Below are 14,361 nucleotides of genomic sequence, written 5' to 3' on the forward strand. Positions count from 1 at the left end.
ATTCCAAGCATCCCCCGCAATTTTCTGATTCCACGCACTGTGGGAATTGGTGTTATGCGAAGTAATTTGCAGCCAGCTAGCTATTCAGCACCGTTTAGGTTTCTGCAAAGCATTACCACGTGAACGAACGTTTTTGTGTACGTCAACCAGTTGTACACGAGTCCGTGCGTCACGACCACAGCAAAACGACGGTGATATTAGTATAACAGCGATAACATCACGACAGTTATTTCTTTTTCTTTAGCATAGAAACGTTCAGTCTGCTTTGTTACGACACCGGCCGATTCTGCAGGCGTTAAGTCTCTCACAAGGTCTCGAAACGCTAAGAACCATGAGTGAAGAATGGGAGAAACTGGCACGCGCTTCCTTTTGTGAACAATATTGCCATATGTGACGTGACGCATGAGAACGACAGTGGTAAGATTGACTGTTGATCGCGCGTGTCATCGTGCCTGTGGTCCAGTGGAAACTGCCGCTTGCACACATGCTCTCACTTGTGGGACGCGGCTTGCCGTACACGTCTGGACGTTGGAAAGAGCTAGATCGCATTGGCGAGAGAGAAGTATGCGTGCAATCATGCCCTGGTCGACTTTTTTATGCTGTCTATTTGCCAAGTCAGGCTCTAATGTGCATTGCCCCAGTTTGTTGAGGATACCGATGGCATGTGGAGCCACATTCGCGGTTATATTTAAATGCAGTTGTCACTATTCCCGGTACGTTTCTTATTTTTTTTGTGGTTCCAACGTTTTCTAACGAATATTTGTTTATTGTTACAAAAAAGTTCTATCAGGAAGCATGTGCTGTAGCATTGCTGGTACCTATGTCCATGGTTACACGCGGTGCAGGCCAGGGTACATACATACTATAGCTAGTGATAATGGCGCAAATTGTCCAGGAGTACAATCCTTTTTCTTCTTTCTTAAACTGCATGCTGACAATTGCTAGTAACAGCTGTTTCAGAAAACCGCAGTTGCTTTTTAACTTGGGGTTTCACTTTACTTTTACAGAACCGGATACTCTTGATAATGTTCTGCTTCACTGCTGGGAAGGAGTACATTTTTGTGGCACGCTGCAGCAAATGCTAAAGAAAGACTTTCCACTGTATATATATATATATATATATATATATATATATATATATATATGATTCCTGAGCAAGCCACGACGGAGTACCATACAACAGAGTAATGCCAGCTGTTCTGCACAGCCTCTGGTGCGTCCCCGTGGCGCAGTTTCGCTGTAATTCGAGTGCGCTGCTCGCCCGGCTGTTGTTCCGGAGTGTATGACACTTTTTGTAGCAATACGGAAACTGCAAATGTGCGTTCTGCTTTGTGAAAGTGTCGTCTGTGTTTCTTATGTGCCACCGCTCCTTTACTTGCCAAGAAGCACCTGGAAGTATCGTCAAATTAATACACAAGATCAATCATATATCAGTCAACAATGCCGGAAAATGGCCTGTTTTCTAGTTTGCTTAATGTGCCAGACGCCCCTACCTTTCGAAGTAAATTAGACTTGCATTCCGCCTCGACACAAATAATAAATGCGAGAGATTTTTTTCGGCTACCATATCCACTCTGTTCTGTCTATCTGGTCTTCGTCCGATGACCGCGTATCACGAAAGAAAATGAAGCCCCACTACGAGGTTATCGCGAAACCAGCGCAGACGACGGGACGGGCAAGAACGGACAGGACACCCGTCACCCGTCGTCTGAGCTGTTTTGCAATAATGCATGCACACTAACTAGCCCAGCTCAGAGCCCTTGTCCACTACGAGAGAGAGAATAAAACATTTATTGGTGAAGCTCCGGCCTGCAGCACACTAAGCGAGTACCTATCATTGGCGCCACGCCAACAATTGAGAAAGGGCCACGGCGTAATACGCACTACAAAAGAGCGGAAGAGCACCGCCACCGTCGTGCTGTCATCATATTGTGGCGCATGCGCAGTTTGAAAGTGTAGAAGCAGGGGCAGATTCACAAAGCTTTTCGTTCGCAAGTGCGCTTTGCCATTGGCCGGCTAGCTTCCCTAATATGTCGAGCATCAGGATTGGTTGAAATTGCCTGTTACGATCAATTGTAACGTAAGAACGTTTTGTCAATACGGGCCCATGCAGATCTCTGGAGGCACGCAGTGTGTTTGGATGCAAAATCTACGAATTCAAGCCAACGAGCAGTCACACTCCGTTGAATCGGCTATAATGGATGTTGAATAAACCATTTGTCATCTGCAAATGGCTCTCACATAACTTACACAATCATTGTAAACTTGTTGTGCGGTTTCTTTTTTCTTATATTATTAACTTTTGTATTGAATGTTGGGGTTTAGCTATATTGGAGATTTGCTATGTTGAATTTGGCTACAAAATGGTAAACCAACATCTTCGATACGTACTCGGGAAAGAGGCTTTGGTGCCGGCTCCGAGTAGCACAATGGGGTATTTTTTAACACTTAGACGATGGCTATACTATGCCCGGCTCCGAAAGAACTGGTTCGGGCGACGGTGTTCCTAGCGCCTTCCTCACGCTTTTCTACGGCGTTCCCAGACAAGAGTCCGTGACCAAAGCTCCGTATATACAACCAACGCTAGCGCGAACTCCTCTCACACCCAACTACTACGTTGACGTACTTTTCTCGTACACCCCCATTGGTTGGCGCGCCTCACGCTCTCCCCCTCCAACGCGAGCATTGCACGGCGCGACTTACGTCAACCCCCCCCTCCCGTTCTCTTTTTCATCTGCACTCTCTCACAGCATTCTCACAGGGTTGCGCTCTTCTTTTGCTCTCCTCTCCCTCTAGGTCACGTGGCTTTTCTACAAGCGGACACGATCTTCTGGTACCCAGCCCTTAACTGCTTCGCTGTAAAACTTTTGAAAAGCAACGGCCTTCAGTTTTTGGGAACCACTCGCGCTCGCCATTGTCTTTCGTGCCCGCCTAATTTCTGTGAAAAAAAAACAGAAGCTTCCCATGGTCTGTATTTACAAATAGCAAAAAATGGCTTATGTAAAATTCCGGCAAAAAGCATCTATACGATCTCAATCACTGAAAATAGCTACCATGAACATGTCACGGAATTGCAGCGGATTTCACAGAACTGAGCGTTACCTATAACAGTCACTATGAATTGTTTCCGGCAGAATTATCGTTCAAAATGTTCAGTAGTTAGTTCTTTACCACGTGCCGGACATACATGGCAGGCATCAAGGCCATGTTCCTCCAAGGTCGATCCTATTCTAAACAACGATATCCTTCCGAAAACGACAAGGCGCATGTAGCTTCATCAAAAGAAAAACTAATTTATCCGAATGCAGCACAAAGCTAAAAGCATTAGGCAGGTATGACTGTAACGTACGTAAGTTTTCGTAATGGCTTGAGCTGTTTACGCAATCAAAAACGCTTAGACATGGAAGATGCAAAGACAACTCATTATTAAACAAATTCGCGATTAAAATAAAGTATGCGACAAGACTCAAAGCTATTCGCACGATAAACATTCGGTTCGTAATAGTGCATTGCAAAGTAATTTTACTTCCCTCAAAAAAAATATCAAATTCCATTTATTTTCGTACTTATTTCTCTACATTTGTTCGTCCTGCTATCTTTTAGATTATAAAGCTAGACTACCTAAAGATGAGAAATCACTTTTTACGAAGCAATGCTTCAGTTTATCGGGGTATTTTTCTTTATATATATATATATATATATATATATATATATATAATCTGTACTAAAGGGCCTAAGAAGTAACCATCAAAGAGAATTCGATCTTTACCGCTAAATCCCAACTTTGAGTAGCACAGGGATCTCAGAGCTTCTGACGCACCCAAGTTATCCGGTAATGTTAAAGTACATCACCTTAATACGTGGACGTGCAGTTATCATTTCTTACCGTATGTCATCACGCACCCACTATTCCCAATGTATTCAGCATGGTTTACGTTTTATTGCGAAGCATTTCTTGCCCCAATCTTGGCCTTTGCGGCAGGTAGGGCAAGTAGGTAGCTAGTGTTGCGGGTCGGTTCGGAGATTTGCATTTATCCCGCCGCTGCTGCCAGTTTGTTGAGACTCGGGTAGCGTTTAGGCCGGTGATCCTTCAGCCAAAGGGATGAGTACGTCCGGGAGTAAGAGCGAGAGAAAAAAGGGTTTATTTTACATATTTACAGTGGCTCCAAATATCGAAGCCTACTCCATGGGGGAGCACTTTGAAAGTCTAAGCTCACTACATGTCTGAGCACATGTCAGAACTCGTCAGGACACCCCACTGCACGTAAGGTGTCTCCTTATAAAACATCGGTCTTCCCTAGTTGACCCGACTAGAGAATCAGATGACCCTGATGCGGCCAATCAGACGGGCCGTCTTGTTCGCTGAACTCCGCCTCTAATGTTGCACCTTCGAAGCAAGGAAGAGGCAATCCGGAAACAGGGGGTTGACACTCCTTCCACGAAAGTCAGTGACCTGTTTCTTGCCCTCCGACGGTCATCTTGCCAGAGTCGGGAGAATGGCCTTTGCACTAATCCCCGCGTCTAACGAAGGGTGGCAGTTGTGGTCGGTCGCTTCTAGGTGAGCTTTGTCCGAACGTCACTGCCACTGTCGGGCCGCGTCGCCAAATAGGCGGCCGCTGATGAAGGGGGTGGAATCGGGGGAAGCACTCAAAGAATGCGCACTGCCGAGTTGGGGCGCTTGTTTGCCTGTCCCGTCGGTGTCTGGCACTGTCGCCGTCTCGGCGACGCTCATGAAAGGGCCTGCCTCGATGGGAAACAATCAAAGAATGCGCCCGGCCGATTCGGGACGCAACACTAGCTAGGTTCCAGTCTCGCCTCGCTTTAATAAAAGGAAGACCGACGCAGGAATCAAAGATCTCGTGAAGGGCACAGTAGCAGGGTGTTCTAACCCTTAGGCAATCGATCGCGCGTTTCTTGTTAATTAATTGCGATATGTAACAGAACATACGTTTACAAATATAACATGAAAACATCAGCCCACAATTGCATGCGTTCTTTAAGTGTTCCAAAGTCAGCTCTTAGAAAGACTTGGCGCGTGCGTCTCGTGACACTTTTTCGCCTTCGTTCCACTTCACAGTTCACGCTGTGAGGTGTTGTGTTAGACTGCACTATTTTCGGGACCGGTCCGTTTTCCCCAGTACTTCCTTCTAGGCAGCTAACGCTCCGTAGAAACTGTGCGGCACATCATCGACTTCATGACCCCCCAATTTAATCATGTTTTATCTTTCTTGGGCTGCCTAAACGCGAAAAACTTTTTCTGTCTGTCACTCGATTCAACCGCCCGGCCAAAACCAAGCATGAAGAGAGGAGGTTGAGAGAGAGAAAAATTGAGACAGACCGAGAGCGAGACAAAGTAAACTTCTTTGGCGAAGCGGGATTCGAACCCGGGTACCCACGGTCCGAAGGCGAGCGTCATAACCACTAGGTCATACAGCTTTTTTCTTTCTTTTTTCTTTATTGTCTAGGCTATACACCTACGCTTGTAGAACATGCATTTATGGGAACCACATGATTGCGTTGTACCAACGATTGTAACAGAACTTGCTATGGGCGAGAGAAAGAGAAAATGAGAGCGAGAGAGAAAGAGAGAGACATTTAAAGAAAGAGAGAAAAAAATAGAAACACAGATAGAGATAAAGAGAGAGACAGAAAGAAATTGAAAATGAAACACTGCAAATGAAAAAATAAACGCGTTAGAAATGGTGTCGAAGAGACGCTACGCGTTAAAGACTATTAAGCCGACTGAAGCCGCGACTCTGTAGGCGGCTTCAAGCCAACAGTAATAAAAGGTCCCAACAGATGGCGCGAGAGCAGGGCGAACATCATCATCGCGGGAAATTTGCATTGAATTCAGCAAAACTACAGTGTACTAGAAGGGGGCAGTGGGCTTACTCTCTGGCGGAGGGCTATGCGATGCGGCGGCTCCACAAATGTCGCAAATATGAGCTTCTCCAATAGCCCGAGCGGCGGCGCTGGTGTCGGTTTCAAAGTGGAAGGAAACATAAACAGATCAGCCGTAGAGATCAGCAAGAGACGATTAGAGTACTGGTGGAAAAAAAGCAGGGAAAAGATGGATACGACCTGATCTCTTAAAATCATAGGCAGCGGTACAAGCTAAATTTTTGAAAAAGGTATACAAAAATGCGAGATAAAGAACATGTGTAGTATACCTGATTAAATCAAGCAGGCTAGGTGACTATTTGTCGCCACCCCGTTTCAAAGGGGATGCCAATAAATCATCATCATCATCATCATCATCATCATGGAACATGGGTGCGACGGCGCAGCTGCCTAGTGCCCGCCCAGTGCCCGATCATATTAATTGGAGTTGCTGAGCTGCGTTGTTTTTTTTTTTTCTGTGGAAGTCGTCGCGTGGTTTTTTTTTTTTCCTTCAGTGTTTTTTTCGCACATAACCTGCACGAGATTGGTATGCCTTGCAGTAACTGAGCCATGCCGCAGCATCGACAAAACCGCTGTTACGCGCCTGGGTGCCAAACAGGCTATGTTTATGTGAAGGATGGGACGAAGTTGTCCTTGTTTGGCGTCCCGAAGGATAAAAATAGGCGGAAAGAGTGGGGAAAAGAACCTCCATAGAACCTCCCCTGGACGACACGAGCGCAGTATGCGAGCTCCATTTCGAGCCACGTTTTGTGCTCAACTCCAACGTAGTTCCTGATCACTGTGAATTGTTTTTCTTTTTATGGTCTAGTTAGGTCAGTTAGTGAAGGAAACTGCGCAGAAGGTACACTGGCCTCCTTACTGGAAGTTGACTCTCTCGAAGCATCAGGTGACAGAAATGAGTGCAGTCACACTGCTGCTAGCGCTACTGCCACAGAGGCCACACAAACGTGGTACCCCAGCATATTGCACGGGCGTGCGGGTTTCAAACGACCATAACCAGCACGTGGCCAGAAGCGACTCGAGGCTCACGTACCACATTGCGGACTATGTTGCGCGGAAGTGTATCGTCAATTCCAGCACAAAATGCCAAGAATGCATAAAGCTGCTCACTATGACGCCACCAGGCGAAAGTTTTCAACTTGCCCGGCTAACAAACTTCTGTGACTGAGGAGGCCTCCTTTATCCCTCCAGTCAGCTGTACGGCTTTGTGAAAATTCTCGAGGATCTTTTCACAGAAGGCTTCTCTCAGAGTGAGCTACACTCTGACAGCGTTATGGATATGCTGGAAGTTGTTAAGAGTAAGCTTTCCCTCGAAGTTGGCTGCAATGTGCACGCTCTTAGCCTCACAGCTAAAATAATTAGTTTTTACATTGTCACACGTCTGCATTCTTATGTGAAAGGAATTAACTGTGACAAGGCAGGAAAGCGGCAGAGGGCCAAGCAGCTGAAGTTGAACCATTGCACGTGAGTTGAAGTGCATGAAACAATGGCTTGCTGTACTTCTTGCAAATAAAAGCTTTGTGTCAGCATCAGCCCTGTTAACTTCATTTTGCTTACCCTTATATAACTGTACATGAGCATAGGCCGGAGCCTTTGTCAAGTGAACTAGTTTTCACTTTTTGTTCAGGCCTCCCTCCATTTCTTTATGGAAAAAACAAACCTGATTTGGTTTAACAAATGTGTGCCGGCGTAATGACGGTTAATAATAAACGCAGAAGGCTACTGTGAAGCATGGAACAACTAAAGTGGAACAATGAAATATTTAAGCCATATATACATATTCATTTGGCTAAGCAAAGGCACAAACCTGGTTAGCATGCCTGATTTTTTTTTTTTTTGACCCAGCTGGGAAGTATGCACGCACTGTTTTCTGTCTTACAAAATTTTACATTAGGTCGACACGGCATGAAACCGTTTTCAAGTTTTTTTACGATTGCCCGATAATTCGGAAAATTCGAAGGCCCCTTCCGCATAAGCAACATCCGTCAGCGACGAGCTCTTTGTACAAAAGGTCTAAGAGTTAGGATAGGCAGCAAATTGCCCAAGAGTTGCCGTCTTCCTTTTCCACAAGGTTCTAATATGGCAAATATCATGTAGCCTAAACAAATATAGTGCTTGCTAAAGATATGTAAAGACTGTCAAGTGCGCCAAAACTAAAAACAAATAAGAGTGTGAACTGCTTCGAACTGAACCAGCAGAAACGCAAGGAAAATCAAAGCTTCTGCAAGCAAAGCTTCCATTGAAGTTTCCAGAGGCGCCACCTCTTGGATGCGACGCTGACTGCGTCAGAGGAGCAGCTGAGTAAGCCCACTGCCCCCTTCTAGTACACTGTAGCAAAACCTCCATTGCATCCATCATGGAAGGAGTGAGAGGGGAGGGGAAGAGCGTGTGGGGTGGGAGGGTGAGATGAGAGGGTGTTACGTATCAGGGGCGGCAGAAGACTATCGTCTTTCGACGTCATTTGCAGTGAAGCAAGCAGATATGCGGCCATTTTTTTGTTTTTTTCTTCTTTTTTTGCCGGTGTACAAATGACATCGACATCTCAGCATACACCACATGACATAAATATAGGTACGTGCGAGTGTATAACTGGTAGTCGCTGATGACGTCATGATCCGTGTTTCTTTCGCTTACACCCATGGTCCACTACCCATAGAACCCAACAATCGCCATGTCGTATACGTGGCGCCGTACGGCCGGCGTAGGAATTGTGCCGTTGGCCGCCATATACGATCGTCTTCAACGCGGTCGCCGTCCTTGCGGCGGTCGTAACACACACGTACACGTGCGAATCACGCACACAACTACGCAATATGCGCAAACACGTCGGTTCATCTGGTATCACCTTGCCAAACCCCCCAAAAAATGCTGAATAGCTCATACCTGCTCAATGCTTTGCATAACGTCGAATGCCACAGTGCGTCGGGTGTGCACATTTCTTTTTTCAGTAAGTTACGTCTGATTTCCCAGCACAATAAAAAATAATACAGAGGCTGTTGCACACAAGTGAACTGCTCACTACCGCCTGGCATTCAGCGCGGCGCATTCCGCGACGCCTGCGAGGACTTGCCTGAAACCAGGCGACTAGCTTCGGGTCATGCGTGAAGTCCTGCACTGTTCTAACGAGACCCATGACGCCTATGGCGGAGAGGCGCGCCTCGCCGAACAGCGCGCCGGCGGTCGTCAGGAACTCCTGGGCCACCACGTCGCCGCCATGGGTCTGGGCGAGCTGGGTGCTGAGAGCGTGAGGAGAGTGGCTCAGGCCGAACAACGTGCGCGGGTCACCGGCGTTATCCGTCGAAACCTGAGCGAACGAAAGGCCGAAAGAAAGGCTGTTTAGTGGCACGATCATCGATTGACACGATCATCGAGTGACACTCTTGTTTCTTGCGCAGCACTTCCGGTTCACCTCCTGAGACGACCGGGGACGAAATTCAGAAAAAAAATAATAATACAGTACAAAATTCATGGGTTTCATTATAGATATGATATCAGAGCATAAGTTTAGTTACAAGTTAAGTTACTGAAGTGTCTGGAATAATTAGAATGAATTAGAAATCACTGATTACCGCAGGCCAAAAGCACAGAACACCAACGCTGAGGTGCGAGTGCCACTAAGAGACACCGAAGTCAAAGATTAGGGTTAGGATTAAGATTAACCGATTAGGGGCTCTTAACGTTAACGAGGTTTCGTGCCGCTCCCGGAAGCAGCACGACTTAAAACATTTTCGCCCCCCACCCGAATGCAGCGCAGGTTCTCAAGAGTGAGCCGAGTTGCGAGTTTGTTGTCCGTGCACTGCTCGCAGTTACGTGAGCAGAGCATGGTCACGTGGTTCAAAAAAAGCCGCCGTGCATCGCGCAGAACCTGCCTTCACGACACAGATCTAAAGAAAAAACGGTGGCGATGGAAGCGTCGTGCCCTAGCTGCAGTCTATAGGTCCTTCTTTGTTGACCAATGCATGGATGACTGTTCCAGAAACCGGTCTGCTTTCTTAAAAGAGTGCTGTTTTCTTGCTTTCTCGTGCGGCTGTTGTCTTTTGTGTTTGTTGTTGTTTTGTGGCGAGTGTTTTCAAGTGATCATGCCGCTGCATAATGTAGAGATAGCTTGACAGCGCCCAAATAAATACGAATGCCATAGTGAAGCTCGAGATAATCCACAAAATAGAGTGAATGGTAAATGGTATGGCATCAGGTACTTACTGTAAATTGTTTGTTTGCGTGCGTGCGTGCGTGCGTGCGTGCGTGCGTGCGTGTGCGTGTGCGTGTGCGTGTGCGTGCGTGTGTGTGTGTGTGTGTGTGTGTGTGTGTGTGTGTGTGTGTGTGTGTGTGTGTGTGTGTGTGTGTGTTATAAATAGCCGTCAATTGTGAGAAAGGTGCGTCAAAGCAACACCCTAAATTACATTACACTACAGTCATCCCTCCCAACAGATTTTTTTTTTTTAGAACCAGTCCGGGCTTCTGCAATCTAACTACCATTTACTTTCCATGTCGATGTACGTGGCATGGATTGTTTTCCTCTGAAATGAACGCGAGTAAAGTTTAATGTCCTTCCCGAATAAAAGGTGAGCAATGGGCGAGTGAGAGACAGCCAACGCTGAGGGCGAATGGAGCCTGTAATGTTTCACGAAAGAACATAACTAGCATGTGCGTGTGTTAAGTGGCTGACAGTCACTCCCACATTTTCAATAGCACTCGCGCAAGTGTTACGAGAACATCTCATAACTCAATTCTCACGCGCTGAGGCAAGCAGAGCAGCTTTTCACCAACTCCTTGTAGAAATGCCACCATCCGTGAGTGCTGCTGGCTAATACCCAGAGGGCTAGATGTATTACCTATGTAAATGTTCACATGAAAGCTGAAGGCAGGACTGCCGCTGTGGTAGCTTAACAGTAAAGTACAGCATGCGTAATCTAGTAGATGCGGCTACGGCTCCCAGCAGTAGTTTAGCCTATTTTCATTTACTATATCTATTTATTTTCAGATAATTTTGGATATAAACAACACAGTTAATTTCACGTATGCTTTCCTTGACTTAGTGTCTGCCTCACGTGCTTCTCACTGATAAATAGAGCTTCGTGGTTCGCCCCCTTCCCCTTTATCTTTTCACTTAAATCACAGTTAATTACGCAAAATTTATATATCGCAGAAACTCCGCCATTTGTTCATTAAATAATAGCGTGTCAAAAAAATTCGAGAGGCCCGCACTCAATGACGTCATACTTACAAGCTGTCTCGCGGTAGTTTCGCGCGTAGATTTCCAAATAGAGTTGATTGTTTGAAAAATAGAAACACGCTCGCTTGAATTATTGCAGGACATGTTCGTTCCGTAGTCACAAACAGATCCGGATACTTTCTGGGTGGTTGTTTTCGGGGTCCTTCGGGGTGATGCCTACCAAAATAAAGATGGTAGGCATCAGGGTTTGGAAAATGGCTGAACATCACCTCGTAGCAATTCACTGCGCGTTCTTTCGGCGTTACAGAGCGTAAATACGCATGAAAGTGATCGCGCATTGGCCCTGGAGTTTTGGCGCTCATCTACCCGTACGCGTCTACACGATTATTCAGGGATCCCCACAAAAAAAGAAGGAAGAAAGCTTAACATGAGCATCATCATCATCATATTTTTAGCAATAAGGTAAGGCAATAACGTTGCTTCTGAGCAATCTTCAATTATCCCTCTTTGCGCTCCATACCATGCCATACTATACCCACGGCTGCTGGATAAAAAAGCACCTTTTTTTATCCAGCGGCTGTGCCATACCATACCATACTCCATTCCAAGCCAACTCCATACCATACCTGGAAATTTCCTTAGCTCGTCGCGCGCTATAATCATCTGCCTCAATCAACTTCCATTCCATTTCCCTAATGGTTATCGGATCTACGCGTTGCATGGCCTGCCCGACAACGTTTCGTCCATTCGATATCAAATCAAATACTAGCTACATCTGCTGCGGCCCTAAGTAATTTGGCTGTGTTCTAGTTACCTAACATTTCATTTATCATGTCCCCTTTCATGTTTGTCATTCGAAGTTCTGTAACGATCCTTCGCTTCTTCTTAAATTGATTTGATATCCTCCTCAAAGTTTGAGCGCCCTGATCTATACTGGTGGCGCAGTGCTCATGAAACGACTCTTTCCTGTAACACCGCAAAAGCTTTTTTTCTGAAATTCAAGATGTTTTGCGTGTCTGACACCATGCTAACGTAACGTGTGGCTCCGCACCTTCAAGAAGGTCTCCAACGACGCGTTCCCGGCGGCCGAGAGGATCGCGCCGTTGCTGGAATAGACGTGCGTGAAGATGATGAAGTCGCACAGCTCCTCCTTGACAGGAAACATGGCCGCGCTGTAGCCGCTGCGGCCGATGGTGCACACCGTGTAGCCGTAGCCGGTGGAAGCTGCGCACGCGCAGGAAGGCCGGTGAACGTATTATAAAGCGAAGCTTTCTATGTATCACTGATTCGTCCGTGAGCGCCAAAAACGCGCTGCAGAAAAGCCAACTTACACACTGGAACTACCTGCGCATCTGCGCACACAATAGAACAACGGCTGCGCATCTGCGAACACAATAGAACGGCGCACGACATACGTATCGTAGAACACTACAGTCGGCCGCGGGTGCAGCGCACGGCAGAAGCGGCTGCCGTACGCGAACGTAAGCGCGAGCGCGATCGTGCCCGTAAGGCCGATCCCGTCTATCGGCAACGGCAGAGCCTCTGACCGTCTACTGCAGCGATCACAAGGCAATACTGTGCAAGTGTAGAGTCATCCATGGAAGTGTGAGTGTGTGCGTGTAATCAATTGCTACGTGATCTAAAATAAAGTCGATGCATGCAACTTAGCGAAATGTGTCTTCATTCAACTTCAACGTTCAAAAAATATAATCCTAAACAAGCAATATATTCACATATGCATCGCAACATGTCGCTCAGCATTTCTTGGGTTCGTTGCGTGGTTGTTGGTTTTGGACTTTGATTCAGTTTGCATAGGAGAAAGCTTCGCGTTCCATCATCTTTCTTTAAGAAAAGGGCTTTGAGTTTTTCCCAGTGCCATGCTGCTTCTCAAACGGTTTTCTTACTGACTTAGTGCGATGGCTCATCAGCTGGGAAACGGATCCATCCTGCTAGTGTTAGTGCTCTGTGGTTCAAGGATGGCACGTCATGAAAGACCGTAACTATAGATAAGTAGTTAACAGTATGACCTGAGCGGCGCTGGCTAACACTCCCTGGGCTAGATCTAGTACAGCAGAAGTACCCAATTTAGTGGCGGGGACGGACGGCCGTTGACGTAGCCCTATTGGTAGTGCAACGCACGCGTAATGCAGAGGTTGTGGGTTCGGCTCATACCGGCGCCAACTTATCTTTTCGACCACTTTCATTTGCCATTTATTCAACATTTTCTACATTTCACTTACAGCCACAGCTAATTTCCCCTATGCTTTCCTTGGCTCCATTGCCTGTTGGCTTTAGGTGATCATGATTAACAAAAATCGAGCCCCTCGGTTTCCCTTCTCTCCTTCATACATGGCTAGGGTCTCGAATCTGGCATCCATGATGTCATTAGGTAGCATACGAGGGCTTTTTAGCCACGTGCCTGCTCTCCTAAGTTCACGTGCTACGTGACACCATCGGGCAACAAGGGATATTCCACATCCGCCCGTCATGGCCCTGAGTGACCCTGGCTAACACCCCCAGGGCTAGATCTAGTAAAACGTAAATAACAAGATAGTGACCGGATTCATAGCCGTGCTCTACCGCAACTGGCAGTGAAAACGCACGCGTAATGCGGAGGTTTCGGGTTCGGCTCCCACCGGCGGCAAGTTATCTTTGCGTGAACTTTCATTTGTGTTTGCTTCATTATTTTCTACATTTCAATTTCAACCATACCTAATTTACCAACGTTTTCTTTGCCTTAATTGTCTGTTGGTTTTATATGGTTATAATTAACAGTACGACTACTACACGATGACAACGATATAACGATGATGGCGCAGCAGCGACCACGACGTCGTGATGGAAATAACAGAACGACGACGACAGTGGCGACGACAGCAAAACGAAGACGATGACGGCAAGAATGTCATGACAAGGACACGACGACAATGTGGCGCCGACCGAAAAATTCGGCAGAAACAATCTCACGATGACCGTCGACGGTAATGCGTCTAGCCTAGCTTGAATCAAAATAGTGGCACAACGTATTTCCACCGTCGAAGCAAGCTATGTATGAGCCGTGTACTGCAGCGGGATTTCGGGCACAGGCTTTCGCGGGAAACCGCGATACCTGAGCGTGGCCTCCGAAATGCGTGGTGCACCGGTGCGCGCAAACGCTGAGAAACGCGTCATGCGGCAACAGGGTTCCTCTCTCGCGCTTCTTTCTGTACACGCTGCGCCATCTAGTGGCACTGCCAAGAAGTTCGTGCGTGACCTCCGAGACTAGAAGCGTGGCACGCCGTGGTGCC

General features: G+C 46.8%; 1 protein-coding gene across 1 annotated transcript in view; it reads right to left on the reverse strand.

Annotated features, from left to right (window-relative positions):
• The window catches only part of LOC119431736 (uncharacterized), a 182,981-nt gene that overhangs the window by 103,218 nt on the left and 65,402 nt on the right, over nt 1-14,361 (reverse strand). The window lies entirely within an intron of this gene.

The sequence above is a fragment of the Dermacentor silvarum genome, chromosome 10 (assembly GCF_013339745.2).
Source record: "Dermacentor silvarum isolate Dsil-2018 chromosome 10, BIME_Dsil_1.4, whole genome shotgun sequence".
In the NCBI taxonomy this organism is placed as follows: Eukaryota; Metazoa; Arthropoda; class Arachnida; order Ixodida; family Ixodidae; genus Dermacentor; species Dermacentor silvarum.